Consider the following 17,681-nt stretch of genomic DNA (forward strand, 5'->3'; position numbering starts at 1 on the left):
ATGGGCATCTTCAGATGGGGGAGACAAAGGGAAAAGGCAAATCACATCACACGATTGTTACAAATGACTTGCCCCAGAGATTAAATTATTTGATGTCATGGTAGTTTGTTGTAGGTTGGGATGAACCCATTTTTGCTTTTTGATTTTTTTAAAAAAATTATAATGTTTTCTATTTGTATAGTTAAGCATTCCCTATATGCCTGGAATTATTTTTCAGCACATCAATGATCTTCGGGCTCTCTCTTCAATCCAGCCTATATTTTTTAATGAAACCTTTGACAACCATGGGGTCATCTTCTCTACAGTTTGAGAATACCTTTAATGAAATAATTTGCTGGAGACATTTGCAATCCATTTCTCAGACACTCCAGTGGTTTCTGCCCTTCCCACTAAATCTTCATCTTGATTATTTCAATATTTGGTTTATAACCAGCAGTATGCACTTCAGAATTGTCTGGGCTTAGTAACCTTGGTTAAAAAGGAAAACTGGAAAATCCTCCCCCCACTTTTTTAAAAAAAGCTTATATCTAGAGAAGAAAGTGTTCTTCTTCTTGCCCATCTAGGTTTCAGCTGTGAAGAGCATCTTCACATTTAAAAATCGGTGATGGCAGCATAATTACCTGTCTGAGTAGGATTCTTTCGGCTGGGGAAATACTCACACTCAGGACTTGCTTATCTATGCAAGTCATTACTGCAAACTGCTGCAGAACCCACATATGAACTTTTCCTTCAGTATATCTTTTATGACCAACAGAGACTTCCAAATTCTTATTGTCTTCCTTTTTAGGACTGCTGGGCTGCTCTGTGTGAGAATCAGGTCTGCAGAGTTTAACAGCTCTATAAAAAAAAAAAAAAAAGGCTCACAGCACAAAATTGACCTTACATAAGGTTGGAGTTAGGCTATTAGGCAAATGAAGGAGGCTCTCAAAAGAAAGAAACATCAGCAAAAGGCAACATAAATGATTTTAAAAATTACAGCCTAAAACACAACAAAAAATTTAAAGAGGTTCAAAGCCTCAAAGCCATTTTTTTACTTTGCAACTGTGTAATAGTCGAAGATCAGGAATATAATTATCCAGACATAAAATGCACAGAGTGGTAACTATAGAATTTGAAAACCGTTGACAAATAGGAAACAAATCTCTGATAATTTCTTGGTGGATTTATTAGTATGCAAAATGCAGTTGCCTTAGTAAGACTAGTCTGGTATCCCCCAAAATGTAAGGCACATCGAAAACAGGAAAAAGGTAATAAAAGAGGCCATATTATTTGAGTACTTATTCATTTTGTGAAACTATGCAATAAAGAAAAACATGAAACCACAATAAAGAAAAACAGTCATCATTACAGAAGTTTCAAAGCCACAAGATTAAATACATTCATTAAAAAGAGGGTTGTTAAATCTACCATATAACACAACAGATGGATGAGTATTTTACCATGCCTATTTAAGGACAATTAAAGAAGGAAAGGAGTAGTCTATTCTCAGTGAGGTTTCTCCATCAGGATTTTAACTTTTCAGGTATTATGTCTAAATCAGACGGATGTTCTTCCCCTTACAACAGGCTGCCTGGCTTTCATGCCTAAGGCAGGAATAGAATTCCCAGTCTTCTAGACAGAAAGCCTTCATCCAGCTAGATTTGAAATAATTAGCAAGCATTATGAGAATCAGCCCCGTTGGGAGAAGTTTTAACTTTAATTATTAACTATGCAAAAATCTACCTTCAGCCCTAGCAACCCAATTTCCAAGTTATTCAAAGTGCATTAGGAACATAATATCTAAGAGCTTGAAAGGGGGTTGCCAAAAATATAGATCCTATTAACAGAATAATAGAGTTGGAAGGGATCTTGGAAGTCTTCTAGTCCAACCCACTGCTCAAGACCCTCCAATCTCTTCTTAAAAATCTCTTCTTAAAAATCTCTATTTAAAAATCTCCAACGATGGAGCACCCACAACTTCTGGAGGCAAGCTGTTCCACTGGTTAATTGTTCTCACTGTCAGGAAATTCCTTCTTAGTTCCAGGTTGATCTCTCCTTGATTAGTTTCCATCAATTGCTTTAGGTGCGTCCTTCCTTTAGGTGCTTTGGAGAATAGATTGACCTCCATCTTCTTTGTGGCAGCCCCTCAAATATTGGAACATTGTTATCATGTCACCCCTAGTCCTTCTTTTCACTAGACTAGACCTCGCAACTGTTCTTCATATATTTTAGCCTTCAGTCCTCTAATCATCTTTGTTGCTCTTCTCTGCACTCTCTCTTCTCAGACAAAACTAAAGTATGGCCCTAGTTGGGCTCTCTATAAAAGTTGAGTCGGTGTTTGGTAAACAACATTATTGTTGGTATAATGCTAGAACAATGCTACCTCTTTTTGAATGGAAAAAAAATGGAACAGCTGTTACACTCATGTGGAGCAACAAATTCACCTGTTGAATTTCTTTCTTCCTCAGACATGAAATACCACATCTTGATAGTTAAAACACTTGACCCATTCGACTGTTCCATTTGTAGAGCTGGTACTATCAGTACTCTATTTGTACATAGTCCATCTTTTAACTAAGACTAAAATGTTTGTTCTCTGTCAGAGATGGTCGATATTGCTTAAGAGCCCTTAAGACTTTTCTAGGGCATTTGTAGGCTGCTACAGCCAGTCTGATAAGCATCCAGTAAAATTGGCATATGCTTACCAACCAATTTAGAGTCTCCAAGACATTAAACTAATGAATGAATATAAAAATAAAATTATATGTATTTATAAAAATAAAACGAACAAATGAGGATACTAATATATGGCTCGATTTAACACTTCTCTGTGCTGGAACTGGATTAGAAAGCCAACATTGTAGATTCTATTTTTCATATGTTTCTGTTCTCATATAATTTATATAGGAATAAGAGCAAACACCTATTGGTTGACAAGGTCTTAAGTCAGGGGTCTCCAAACTTGGTAACTTTAAGACTTGTGGACTTCAATTCCCAGAATTCTGGGAACATTCTAACTATTAGAATGAAAAGAATCCACCCGGTTGATCATGTCAATCGTGAAGACCTCATTCGATGAAACTCTGTGCAATTGTCCTTCTGATTTTATGTTAATAAAGAGACTGCTCCGCTACTTTTGGAATAACTGCTGTCTCATTCTTCTCTCCTCCTCCTCCTTCTCTTCCTTTCATGTATCATTAAAGGTATTCAGCTACACTTCTTCCATTTACTGCATTATCACAAATCTTCTTTGATGGATCGCTCTCAAGTCTCACTGTTCTGAGCTTCCTCTTGCCAACTTCATATTCCTGCAATTAGGTCAGCTGTTTTTGCTGGAGAGGGAGTCGTATAAGGTGATGTCCCCCAAGCAAGAGGTTTAGCAGTGTTGACTGATAGAGACTCGCTAATAACTGCATCTTCACTTTTTTCAATGCCAGTTTTGTGCCACTCAGTTTGGGAAAAAATTGTTTACTCCTGATTTGTATTATTAAATGTGATGAGGATGATAATCCTATCTGCCATCTCGCATCATTAGCTTGATCTAACAAGAAGGTGCTCTTACATTTACTGTGATATACTATGACATTTAATTTCTTTTGATGATATCCAATTTTACATTTACTTGGCTTCCATTTGCATTTCAGGAGCCTAATAGGAAATGGAATTTTAGGCTAAAGATCTGTACTCATTGGGGACCAATGGGCACATTTTGAACTGTACGAGCACTTTAAGGGTACTCTTACACTGCAGTCATTATAGGCATGTCCAGTCAGTCAAAAAACACCCATTTCTCTTAAAGAGAAGAACTTAGTTTTGTTTCTGGACTTTATGCTCAATATATATATATTTCCACAAATTGGTGGAAAAAGATTCCTATAATGTGGGAGCTCAAGACTAATTTGATTCAGAACCTGCCATGAAAGAATTTAGGGCTGTTCAACCAAGCAGAATTCTTTGAAATTGACTAGAGCAGGGATGTCAAACTGGATTTCTTCAAGGGTTGGATCAGCATTGTAGTTCTCCATGGGCCAGAGAAGGGGGAGGCGGGGAGTGGGGGGGGGAATGGGACGGACATCTCCTGCAGCACCCTGCTGGCCAAAGTGGGCTGTGGGGGGCCCATGTGCAGCCCCCTCTGTCCTGTTTTCAGCCTGAACGGCCTCCTACAGCACTTTACTGGCCAAATGGGGGCCAGGGGGCCCCCCGCACCTCATTTTTGCCCTCCATGGCCTCCAGCAGCACTCTGTCAGCAAATTTGGGCGTGTGAAAGCCCCACATTTTTGGCCTGCAGAGTGTCGCAGGAGGCCATGGAGGCTGAAAATGGGCTGCAGGGGGCCCGCATGTGGTCTGTTTTGGCTGGCAGAGGCACCGTCGGCCGGTCCTTTGATATTTCCAGGCTGGCCCTGCAGGCCGGATTTAAGCACCCTGCAGGCTGAATTCAGCCTGTGGGCCTTAAGTTTGACACCCCTGGGCTAGAGTTTCACTTCCTTTTAAGTGTCATTAATTTGATTTCTTATCTCTATGAGAAAACTTAAAGCTACCTTTAGAACTTTCTTTTGATTTTTTTAACAGTTCTTAACTTAATAAATCTGGAATTAATAAACCACTTAAATGTTGTTTGGGAGGCTTAGCTTTAAAAGGCATATTTTAAATATTAATATCTGTTTTCTCTCTGAGGTAATAGTTATTCAGCCCACATAACCAGGCAATTTTATTTATTGGGTACTTTGACTAGATAGAAGATGTTTATTATATTTTGTTTTTTTTCCTTATCCTTACTTTCAGCCAAATTGAGCAGAACATCTAGTGAAATTATGAGTTAATTCATTCTAGCAGCTTCTTTTATTTGTCAACTATATAAAATTATTACTTTGGGATCTGGTAGCACTATATAGTAATAGAAATCGGAAGTGTAACATTTTATCATAACAATAGTCATTATTTTGAAGGTGAAGTCTCAATAGTATTATGGAATGAACAATCTTATGTAAAGGTGGAAATGCTTTAACATTTTCCCATTCCAGTCGTAAGCATCCTATTACTCTATTCATGAATAATTTTTAAAAATTATTTCTATTTTTATGAAATGGTACACATGAATTATGATCTTACGTATGGAGGTATGTTAAGTTTCACATGGGTCAGTGCAGATTTGGCCTGAAAATAATATTTCAAAAAAGTGGAGAGAGTTTTCATAAGTTTGGGCCCACAAACAGACCACCATGTTGTGGCTGTTGGTAGTGATACTTGATACCTGCATTAAACAGTCAAGGATGCATTTCCCTTTCCTAAAAAAAAAAATGATCAAAAGAAATCTGTCAGTCCTACTGACAGTGGTTAGGAGGCAAAAACAAAAGGAACACCATTTTAATGGGGGACAATTTCAGAACAGAAAATCTACATCATTAGAAAGGAGTCAGACGATTGAGTGGATGTGAGAGAGAAGGAGAGAGAGAGACTTCAGAAAGACATTAACATGGCCTTCAGGGGCAGAGAAAGGCCCACCTGTCTTTAGGAAAAATGGCAGTTATAAATCCTGCCTCAGCAGAAGAAATGAAAGAAGAGCATCCAAGCTTGAACAGATTGATGATTCTTGCTTTAACTTTTGATTAAAATGCACTCAAGCTTGTTTTTTAAAAAAAAGCCGTTTTAAACTACACAAAAGAGAAACTGCAAAGAAAAATCCAGAGGTATCCCCTTGATTGGTTTTCACTTTTCAGTTGCTTGCATAAAGCGACATGAGTTTTTAAAAAAAGTGTGAATATAATAATATTGTTACAAATGAGCAATTAAAAACTCCTTTAAAAAAAAGCTGGAGCAGAGGGTACATTGCAATAGAGCAGCCTTATCAAAACAGACATTCCCCCAGATATGCTTGTTGTTGCTGCCATGTCATCTCAGCCGAACACGTGAATCACAGAACTGCCATCTAACACATGGACACATCAGGTTGGCAAGTCTACTTTAACAAATGGAATTGAATAGAACAGAACAGAAATAAGCAAACGTATGCACTTGACCTTTTTCCTTTGATAAATAGTAAAAAGACGGGAAATCCAGTGGTAAAGTGGATGACTGCTTAGTGTGTTTCAGCCTGGCTGAAAGATCAATAATTCAATTAAAGGAAAAACTTGGATACTGAAAAGAGAGAAAAAAGGTTTCTCTCCCAGAACAAAAATAAATTGGCTTAGGCTTTTGCACAGCCATGAGATTTTAGCGGTGTAATTATTGCTATTATTTGTTTCCACTGAACCATGTCTGGTTGGGATTTTGCCGGAGACTTGGATTGCTTGTGGAAAAGTTGTGCTGGCGGGAAACCATTCTCATCATTGGTCCACTCAATTTAGACAACTCTGAATAATTAAGCAAAATTAGACTTGGTAAATATGGGATGAGAAGCCACCCAGAGATTTCAAGGTTATAGGCTAGACTCTGGAGCAAGCAACAACAACAACAACAAAATTCAGAAGAAGTCAGGGGCAAGTTACTTCTTTTCTAATCCTAACATAACATATGGACATGCCAGCGAAGAGATCAGCAGCTGACTCAGAGATTTTCCTTAAGATTCTCCCCCTTGACTGGAGCAATCAGCACAATGAGGACTTGTGATTTTCAGGTTGAGGGTTGCATGTGCTTCACAGCAAGGGGGTGGGCTGGAGTGAATCACAAATCCAAAAAGTCTGCTGCTGGCATAAAGAAATGAGGAGAGTCAGGACAAAAACTACACTTAATTTTGTGGAAATGGAATTAGATAGAATTAAACCCAAACTTTCATTAAATGCAGTTAACCGAGTTCCCTTTTTTGATCATATAAAAATTCAGTTTGGTGGCAATTTGGGAAGGATTCTGGAAGCCATAGTCAAAGCATTAGGGGAAAAAAAGGAATGAAATGAAGACATGGGGGAAAAAGACAAAGTAACAGAAGGAAGACCATGATGAAACGATGCTTCAAAATGATAAGATATTTATATGTTGTATGTTATGTGAATGTCATATATGTATTATAATAAAATTACAAATTAAAAAAAAAAAAAATTCAGTTTGGTGGCAATTTGGGAAGGATTCTGGAAGTCATAGTCAAAGCATTGGGGTACAGTTTGTGTTCCCTTGGATTACGATGACTTCTCAAACTTTCAGAGCAGAGCTTCAGGTGTACTGAAAGTGTTGAATCAAAGCAGAGACAGCAACATTTGTTGAATTCTTGATGTTCTCTGAGTGTCATGTTTTCATTGTTCATCTGTGTTCATTTTGGTGATTGAATTTTTAGTGGAGGTGCATACATTAAAGGGAGTGAATAATATTCTTTGCACCATGAATCCCCGCCCTTCTGTTGCTCTGAATCAACAAATATATATTCTTTTTGGATAACTTCATTTTTTTTACAGATTTGGGCAGTTCCACATGGGCTTTTAGCAGCAATTCAAAATCAGTTCCTGGTTTGCCTGTTCTTATGACATTGATTTTGGCAATCTTGGCCTCTTTCCTGAATATTTAGGCCAATTAACCCTGGACAAGGTTAAATCAATAGTCAAAGAGAAAATGAGGGACATAGATCATCAAAACGATGTCACTAGTGCCCCTAAATTCTATAGCCACAATCCCTCCATTGTGGAGTATTTATAGAATCCAACCCTTAGCAGGGATTTCCAGAGCCATTTGATACAGTACATTAGTTTTGATCTCCCCAATCATCTCCAAATTTGAAGGTAACACTGATATTACATGTTTGTTACTTTTTAAGGGATGCTAAGCCCACACTCAAAGATCAGATGGCCAAATATCTTCACCAAGTTATACAATTACACAAAATCTTTAATTAGATATCTTCTTTGATTGTCCTACTGACTTTTCTTCCCTAATAATAAATTGTTGTAACAAACCATTTCTCTCTTTTTACTGTAAAGGCTGATCAAAGACCAGAATAAAGGTATTTTATTTGACATTATTTTTCCCAGAGAGCTGAACTGGTCTATTGCTGATGCTGTGATGCCTTGGAAATGGTAGCAAGGCTAAATTTCCTTGTTCGTCCAAGTGCTTCTCTTCTGTAGTGTTTCTGGGAGATCAGTTCCACCATTGAAGAACTTGCATTTATCCAATTTCTGTTCTAGCAGCTGAGAACCCTTACTTCTTTTCTCTCACTGTAAGACTCTTCTCAGCTTTCAAGATTTGCAGGGGTGAAGTTAATGGCAGGTCAGCTTCACCATGCTCCTGAGAAACTGGGGCATGGAAATGATGGCGAAAGCACGGCAGGATGGAAGCGCCTATCGATTTTGCTCTTTGGTTGATCCATGACTTTATGACTCTGCATTCTAATCTTCTCAAATTTGACATTAATTTTGCAGAGTTTTCAAGTTCTGCTCTCTTTTCACTGTCAGAGTACAGAAAGAAAGGAATGAATCATTCTGGATTATTTCCTCTTAAAATAAAAAGGTGCGCTCCCACTTTCTCTCAAAACACACTTTTCTAGAGGCTTATTTTGAATTTGCCTCTCAGATATATTTAGATAGATGTTAATGTTAGATGCGGTGGCTAAGTGGTTAAGACGCTGAGCTTGTCGATCGAAAGGTTGGCAGTTCAGCGGTTCGGATCCCTAGTGCTGCGTAACGGGATGAGCTCCTGTTACTTGTCCCAGCTTCTACCAACTTAGCAGTTTGAAAGCACATAAAAATGCAAATAGAAAAATGGGGGCCACCTTTGGTGGGAAGGTAATAGAGTTCCATCCGCCTGTGGCATTTAGTTATGCTGGCCACATGACCACAGAGACTTCTTCCAACAGCATTGGCTCTTCAGCTTTGAAATGGAGATGAGCACTGTCCCCTAGAGTTGGGAACGACTAGCACATATGTGCGAGGAGAACCTTTACCTTTACCTTTAATGTTAGAATAATGCTAGCCAGAGGATCAGATAGGGGATTTTTCTGCCCTTCCAGCCTTAAAAATCAATGACAAAGATCATCTGGGACAGACCAAATAACATTTATTTATTTATTTTATTCATTCAATTTCTAGAGTTTTTTTTTTTTTTTAAATTTGATTTATATGCCGCCCTTCTCTGGAGACTCAGGGCAGCTTACAATGCGCTAAGCAATAGCCTTCATTCTTTTGTATATTTATACAAAGTCAGCTTATTGCCGCCACAAGAGTTGCCCATCTCGGTCAAATTACAATTTTTCCCGGGGGGATCACAACAGTCAGAAAGACTCAAGGAAGTTTTATTCAATTACACTGGGTAATGTTTCGGATTTGGATGGAAATCGTTGAAAGATTGTCTACTTTTTTTAGTCTGCTTTATTTCTAAAGCATTATCAAATTTGTCAGATTCTTAATTCCTGGATTGCCTTATTTAAATATTTATTTAAATAAATACTCTGATACTATTTCAGAGCGATTCAGAAGCATTAGTTCAGATGTGGATCAAGAACCTCTGTATGTGAATTAATGTGAGGGACCCACAAAGAGAATATGAAGGGGGTGAGTCAGCACATGTGGATGTAAGCAGAGAGGAGAGCCTGGAACATTGCAATTTCTCAAACAGAAAGATTGTCAAGAAGGGAACATGTAGGAAATTGGTTGCGGCCATCACTCATCAATGTGACATGAATGTAATAAAGGTGGCAAGAAAGTCATTTGTATTATGGGCAGTCTAATTCTTTTAGTTAAAGACTGAAGTCATGAAATACGGCAAGCATGACATTCTAATGCAGACCCGGCAAGAACAATAACTCACATTTATGGCAAGAGGTGGGATCATTCAGCTAACTCCTCATTACAAAATATTGGCTTGCAATTGCTGAGATTTAAATTTTCCCTGATAAATTTTCAATTATTTCAATTTTCAAAATTTTTTGCAGGTATTCAGGTGTGCCACTTGATGGTGAGGTGGGTATTTTGGCCTGTGGGCATTCCTTGGGATTTTTTTTTAAATGAGTCCATATTATAAAGTCATGACTTTCTTTAAAAAAATTAATCAATATATAGTGATTCCATTAAGTATTAGGGTAGAAAGGAATTAAAATTATAGTAATTTTAATATATTTCGCTTTCTTACTTGGTCAAATGATTTTGTTGATGAAAGGTCTCTTAAAACAGACAGCTGTCAGATTAATAACTGGGGTGGAGAAAAATATAATTGGAGCATCAGTTCTCTAATTGTCTTCAACAGAATCCATACAATGTACAATGTACAAAATACAATCTCAGGGCAAGGGATGAGAACTTCGATGCTTCCCTACATCTCTTAAACATTGCAGAAGCAATAGCTCAGCAATAGACACATGGATCTTTCATGTGTCTAAGCTGGCATACCAGCTGATCAATATTGAAATAGCAAATTATTTTTGCAATGACCTCCTTTTGGACTGCAGACTGACTCCATCTATAGAAACTTTCCAGAAATGAATAAAAATAGAACCAGTCTGGAAAGCTTTGGAAGTGAACTGCCTCTTGCCAAAAGTTCTAATTTTTTGAATGCTATCATTCATGTTTGAATGATGTAATTATTCATTCTGTAAATGAGTGAAAATTGCTGATAGGTGGAACATTTTGTCATTGGAATTTATGTTGTTTAAGCCAACTTCGGAAATTTCAGTCTGGATTCCAAGAACTTGGTGCTGGGACTGAGCTGGGACTCAATCCAAACTTTCGCCACTGCAGGAGTTCATTGGTTGCCCTCTTGCTTCTTGCCCTTCTCATCTAGGCAGGAGAGGCAAAGTTCATTGTTGAATTCTAGTATGGACTGGTCTACTTCTTTCTTTAAGGGACTGTTTCCTTCATATTGTTTCCATTTCTTTCCTATCCTAGCTGTTTGTACACATGGATGTCATTATTTCTCCTTCTGAATTTTTCTTTTTGGACACTAATTCTTTCTTTCTTTCTTTCTCTTTCTTTCTTTCTTTCTTTTTTTCCTTCCTTCCTTCCTTCCTTCCCTCCCTCCCTCCCTCCCTCCCTTCTTTTCTTCCTTTTCCACATGGTGGCACAGTGGTTAGAATCTGCAGGCTGAATCTGCCCACTGCCAAGAGTTCAATGCTGACCAGTAAGGTTGATCAACAAGGTTGACTTAGCTTTCCATCTTTCCAAAGTCGGTAAAATGAGGACCCAGATTGTTGGGGACAATATGTTGACTCTGTAAACTGCTCAGAGAATGCTGTAAAGCACTATGAAGTGGTATATAAGTCTAAGTGCTATTGCTATTGCTTCTGTCCCCACTCTTGTCTTTTTCTGTCTTGTGTCCATTATTGCCCTGATGCTACAATACTCAAAGCAATGTGAAACAGGATGTTTTTTGGGTTCCACTTATGTTCCAGTCCTGCCCTAGATAGAAGTCCTGCTGCTGTTATTTACAAACATTTAATTTTTATTTTTTTTAAAAAAATGGCTATTGAGAATTCAGCATTACAACTGAATTCTCATTCTAACCTGAACATTTTTGGAAAGAAAAATAAATACAACCTTTGCCTTCTTGCCTAAGCCCCATTAGACCATTGAATATACATAGAAAATGAGTGCCTTTAAGTCACTCTATAGATTCAGTTACCATCTTTCAGCTGGACAGCCGGACTGTATGCAGTACTAAATTTGATCACATTTATCACAGTTCTCTACTAATCAATTTTTAAATAATTCAAAAGACAAAATCAGGTTGTATGTCAGAGACAAACCAACCTTAAACAATATTCCTAAAGAGACAATTTTGAGAGAATAAATTCATTTATTACTCACATCTGATAGAATTTTTCATTCCCAAGAAGGCAGAGTTGTCACATTTATTTTCAGCTAATTCTTACATAACTTACCAAGTGAATATATTTCATCTTAATTCAAACTCATAGATTTGCTCTTTTTGCTCAGGGGAATAATGTCTCATCATATTGAAAGATCAAAACTGAAAACAAATAACACATACCAGGCAATTTAAGGTCAAAATTGCCTCTTCAGTATATAATAAACTGAGCTCTATGTACTGAAGATATTCCATATATTTTTGCCATTTGATTCATTAGAGTTGGTTATGCAATTCCTCTTCGACACTGAAACTATCATCTGTCTAATTTACCTTTAAAAAATAGACAACAGACACCTAATTTTCCTTAACTGATTAACACATCATACAAGGTCAGAAAACCTCAAGCAATAATCAAGTAGGTTTTTGTTGTTTTGCAATTCCTGCAATTTATTAATTTATTTAAAAGGTCTGTATGGCCACCCATCTGAAATGCAACTTTGGGTGGCTCACTCACAACAATAAAGCTGATAACGATAAAGTCATAAACCATAAAACAGCAAAGACAAAAAAACACCAGTACCTTTGGGGTACCCCACAACCTCATTGTTACAGTTGAAAATACCTAACCTGATATCTGTAAATATGTGTGCTTGTGTATATGTCATTGTGTGATGTCATTGTGTCTCTTATCATTGGTTACTACTTACCATTAGCCCCGCCTCCTCTGTATATAAGCTCTCGCTCCTCTCAGATTGATTGCTGTCTAAATGTGTTCCCGAGGAAGAAGAGAAATAAATATTATTATTACAAGAAAGTCTACAGTCTTTTATATTGGGCCTAACCAGGATAACCAGACTAGCAACAAATTGGTAGCAAGAGGATGGTTTGGTAGGCCCAACCAAACATAAAGATGCAAGACTCACAAAAAGAAAAAAGAAGATCTGCCACCAGATACATAACAAAAAGAATGGCAGCCCAGCTGACTCCTGACATATATACACCACTTGAAAACATGAAGAAACAAACGCAATCACAAGAAAATGAACTGCTAACACAAAACGAACAACCACTAGCTGGAGCAGAAGAACCTTTCTCAACACCAAACAAAGAAGATGAAGTAAAAAGAAAAATACTACAATTAATAGAAGCAACTACAGTTGAATCAAATCTGCTTGTGAAAATCCGCAGCATGATAAACGACCACGGAACAGCAGCAGATAACGAAAATAAAAAACAAGAAAACTGCAAGGTAAGAAACTCAACCCCTAACTTCAAAAACGGCACCGAAGATGGCGACAGCTTCCCGCCTTTTTTATGGCAGCCATCTTACCCACCTAATACCTCTAAAATGCCCAACCAATTACTAAAAGAATTCCAAACCTCAAACTATGAAATAAAAAACAAAACCTACCAAGAAGATGACTACCCGAGTCCAAAAACAAATAAAAAACAATTATTTAAACAAAACAAAGCTCAACCTACTGAAGTAGAAATAGACAACGCTATACAGGTGCTGACTGCAGCACTCGGGACTAAACTAAAAATACCAAACGAACTACCAGAAAATAAAATAGAAAATTCTAAACTACCATCTGCCAAAAGCCAAAAAGAAATAGACTGTCTAAAGAAAGACCTAGCCACCCGAAAAAAGACGTGCTGGCAATCATACTTACCTACCGAAGAGCGACTCGCTGAGCAACCCGGCTCCATCGGCAATGGCAGCCCGCCTCGAGCTCCACTTACTGACGACCTCAGAGAAAATGGCCGACAAGCCTCTGGTGTCTTCTCCCTCGATCCTCACGACTTCGGAGACTCCCCGACAAGCAGAGCAGCACCCCAGGCATTCTTCAGTCACCAGAGGCCCTCCGGAAACAAAACTGAACAACAGAAGGCCGTCTGGGACTTCACCCCGGGAGCTGCAGACACAGGAACCTCCCTCGTCGACTGCTGGAGGAGAATGAGGACTGAGCATGCGCAGAATGAGCCTGCAAAGAAAAAAGAAGAAAACATAGATACAAGTCAGCGCAACATAGAGATAAGTAAATACAGACATACATCTACCATACCCAGGCCTTATTGCGAGTATGCTAAGGTCTTAAACCATGGACAGCTACTAAACATGAATAACACTTCACAACACTCAGGGACAATACCTTCAGACTTTATAAAATTGAAATTAGATGGAAGCAACTTAATGGAATGGGACCAGTGTTTACAGATTACATATTTGAAAGAGAATATTTTATTTTTTATTGATAACCCACCAGATAAGCCTTGGACCTATGAAATAGACTGCCTCCATCACAAAGCATATTATATATTAATTGCCTCTATTTCCCCAAGTATACTTCCCAGTATAGAGCATAATTTAACTGTATTTGAAGCATACCAAAAATTATTCAATTTGTTCTATAGTAAAAGTGTAGCCACCACCACAAAAATCTCTAGGGAGTTCTATTCTGCCAAACTAAAACATGATACTTCCATGAGTGAACATATCTTGAATCTAAATGCAGTAAGAGCAGACCTTATCCAAAGGGGGGAAACCATTTCTGACAACACCATGAAAATCATTATAATTAACTCATTAGATCACAGCTGGGATAACTATATTACCTTAATAGATAACCTAAGTATAGAGCAAATTACCTTAGAAAACCTTACCAATAAGCTTATTACTGAAGATAGACTTAGAAGAGAGCGATATACACAACAAAGGGAAGGTAGAAATCAAAGAAGAACTGATTTTAGGGTCAGAGATAGGTACCCACATGAATGTCCCATATGTGGATCTGAAAGACATCAGAGTAGAGACTGCCCCAAGAACGCAGGATACAGTGACTCATATCAACACAAGGATAGGAGAATACACTTCTTAGACAGAACTTCCCCAGACTACAGGTATAAACGGAGAGAATCACCACATCCTAGAGAAAGACAAATGTACAGAAATAACCCTAGAGAAAATAAGAAAGGATCACTATATGGAATAAGAAACAATAACACTTTAATATCTGATTCACTCAACACTTGGCTCATCGATTCTGGAGCCACATGTCATACAACTCATAATAGAGAAATATTAAGCAACTTCACTGAAAAGAAATATTACATTAAAGTAGCAAACCAAAATAAAGTCCTAGTGAGAGGAATGGGAGACACGCATATAAAGGGTATAGGAAAAATAGAGGGGGTACTATTTGTACCCGAAATCCCAAATAATATATTGGCGACTCTAAAATTAAGTATAGAAAATGAAGTAGAGACCACTTTCAGAGGTGGAAAGGTATTTATGACTAAAAACAACAGAAACATAGGTAAACTATTTACAAATGACGGACTAACATACCTACTGCCACAAGATAGCGAATTAGTCTACGCAAACTATCAATTAAGAAACGAAAAGCCAAATTCAGATAGCCATGATGAAAGTAATAATGATAATACATCGACCACTGATACTAATATGTCTGAAAATTTAAACAATGGAAGACCTATTCACGATAATTGTAGTCACTTACTCCACAGAAAGCTAGGACACGCAAGCTTTCCCGTCATACGAAAAATGTTAGAATGTTCCGAAGATTTAAAAATAAAGAACTGTAAAAATTATTTAGAATGCTCTGTGTGCAATTCATCCAAACTTAAAAACAAACCAAAACCTAAAAAAGCCACTCGCACCACACAATCAATTTTTCAATTAATCCATATGGATGTAGTAGGCCCATTAAAACCTTCAATTAAATATAAAAAAAGATACTTTCTAACCATAGTCGATGACTACAGTAGATTCGGTTTTGTATACACCCTTAACCACAAAAGTGAGGTTTTCAAAAAATTTAAGGAGTTCTTTAAAATGGTAGAAACCTTTTGCTGTTCACATTTCCCACATAAATTTGAAGTACTTCTATCGATTTTAGATTTAGACTTTTTCTGGTGACATATACCAACATTAGAATAGAATAACAGAGTTGGAAGGGACCTTGGAGGTCTTCTAGCCTAACCCCCTGCTCAGGCAGGAAACCTTACACCTCTTCTTAAACATTTCCAGTGTTAGAGCATCCACAACTTCTGGAGGCAAATCGTTCCACTGATTAATTGTTCTAACTGTCAGGAAATTTCTTCTTAGTTCTAAGTTGCTTCTCTCCTTGATTAGTTTCCACCCATTGCTTCTTGTCCTGCTCTCGGGTGCTTTGGAGAATAGCTTGATTCCCTCTTCTTTGTGGCAGCCCCTGAGATATTGGAATACTGCTATCATGTCTACCCTAGTCCTTCTTTTCATCAGACTAGACATACCCAGTTCCAGCAACCATTCTTTATATGTTTTAGTCTCCAGACCCCTAATTTTCTATGTTGCTCTTCTATGCATTCTTTCTAGAGTCTCAACATCTTTTTTACATCACGGCGACCATTCATTTTATAAGAAATCCACATCATCTTATAATTTTTTTCTTTAAGATTATGACATAGTGTAAATTTTAGTCCTTTCACATATTTTCCCCATTGTCCCATTTATATAAGATGAGATGGGTGGTCACAGACATTGAATGAATGAATGAATGAATGAATGAATGAATGAATGAATGAATGAATGAATGCATAGAATGTCCAAAATGTTTAACCTATTTTATCATACATTCCTTAACTTGTTGTTAAATCTGACTTAATGGGTTTCTACAATTCCAGTTATGGAAAGGATGCTGCTGCTTTAAAGAGCTGCAGATAGGCGTGTTAGCACTCTACATTCTCTGAAGCTACTTTTGCACACCTCTTATTTATATGTATGATAAATATCATATAATAATATACATTTATCAAATTATGTTATGAGCAATATATCAGCAATATATGACCTGATAGATGGCTCAATTGTCTGTAATATCTGATGTTCTCTCCTTGCCTTTTAATTATAATATTAATGTTTTAGTTGTCAATTGTTTTTTATATTGTTGTTTTATAGGCCTTTTATTGAATGCCACCTGGAATCAGGTTTTGTGAGATGGAAAGCTATATAAATATATCCCATCCTCTCCTCTCTCCTCTTCTCTCCTCTCCTCTCTTCTCCTCTCTTCTCCTCTCCTCTCCTGTCCATAAAACAACCCCCTTCCCTCTTTTTGTTGTGAATAATTTTGAAGTTACTTGAAGCTGTTAATAACTTTCCAGGAACATTAATGTTCCATGCAGGTCAGAATTCTATATACTAATAAGGATAGTCACATTAGTTAAGCATGAGTTTTATTGAAAAATGTCATTTCATATTTCAGGCCAAAGAGGGCAACCTATGAAATGTGACCATTATAACTAGAATGACTTTGTTCTTGTAGAAATGGCGTGAAACATTTATAACATTTATAACTTTATAACCTTTTTTTTGCATTCTACTGCACTGAAAGAAATCCAAAGTCATAGTTTTTCTTTCTTTCTTTCTCTCTGTACCCCTCTTTCTTCTTCTTCAACTTCCCTAACTTTTGTTTCTATTTCTACTTTATCTTACATTTAATTTAAAAAAAAATATGTAAAAAAAAAAAGAGAGAGAGAAAGAAATGTCATCATTATGCAACTGACTTCTGCTGTGCTGCAAGGACCACTTCTGTGGAGCATGAGACCCAAAGTGGCAGAAAGTGTATGAAATGTCAGGATGCTGCTTGCTTCTCCTGGCTCCTGCTGCTGCCGCCCTTGAGTACGCTAGAGCCTTCAGCTCAAAACAAAACAAAAATACAAAAGTGAACGACCCCATTATCTTCCAGGCATAATCCACCCCAGTATACTAGAGACATTTCAGTTCCTTTATTTATGGCACTGGCACTTCTGATTAAGAGCTGACAGAAAGAGCGTTGAGCTTCCGGGCAAGGCAGCCGCCCTGTGTGCCAACCCCTACTCAGTGATCAATCACCCCATGTCTCTGTTTCACCACAGCGGGCAATTTTCTAGAAATTATAAGGCACGGAGACACTAACGCTGGCCTCTTCCATCTAGGGACAACG

At 37.5% G+C, this 17,681-nt stretch overlaps 1 long non-coding RNA gene across 1 annotated transcript in view; it reads right to left on the reverse strand.

The window, feature by feature from the left end:
* Positions 1 to 293: 293 nt before the first annotated feature.
* The window catches only part of LOC117674247 (uncharacterized), an 80,214-nt gene continuing 62,826 nt past the window's right edge, over positions 294 to 17,681 (reverse strand). Inside the window, exons 5-7 of the long non-coding RNA XR_015731303.1 lie at positions 13,371 to 13,682; positions 12,405 to 12,460; positions 294 to 837 (exon numbers count right to left, since the gene is read on the reverse strand). This is a non-coding gene — a long non-coding RNA (uncharacterized LOC117674247). The remainder of the gene's footprint in view (positions 838 to 12,404; positions 12,461 to 13,370; positions 13,683 to 17,681) is intronic.

This window comes from Pantherophis guttatus, chromosome 1 (genome assembly GCF_059756535.1).
Source record: "Pantherophis guttatus breed Tessera chromosome 1, ASM5975653v1, whole genome shotgun sequence".
Lineage (NCBI taxonomy): Eukaryota > Metazoa > Chordata > Lepidosauria > Squamata > Colubridae > Pantherophis > Pantherophis guttatus.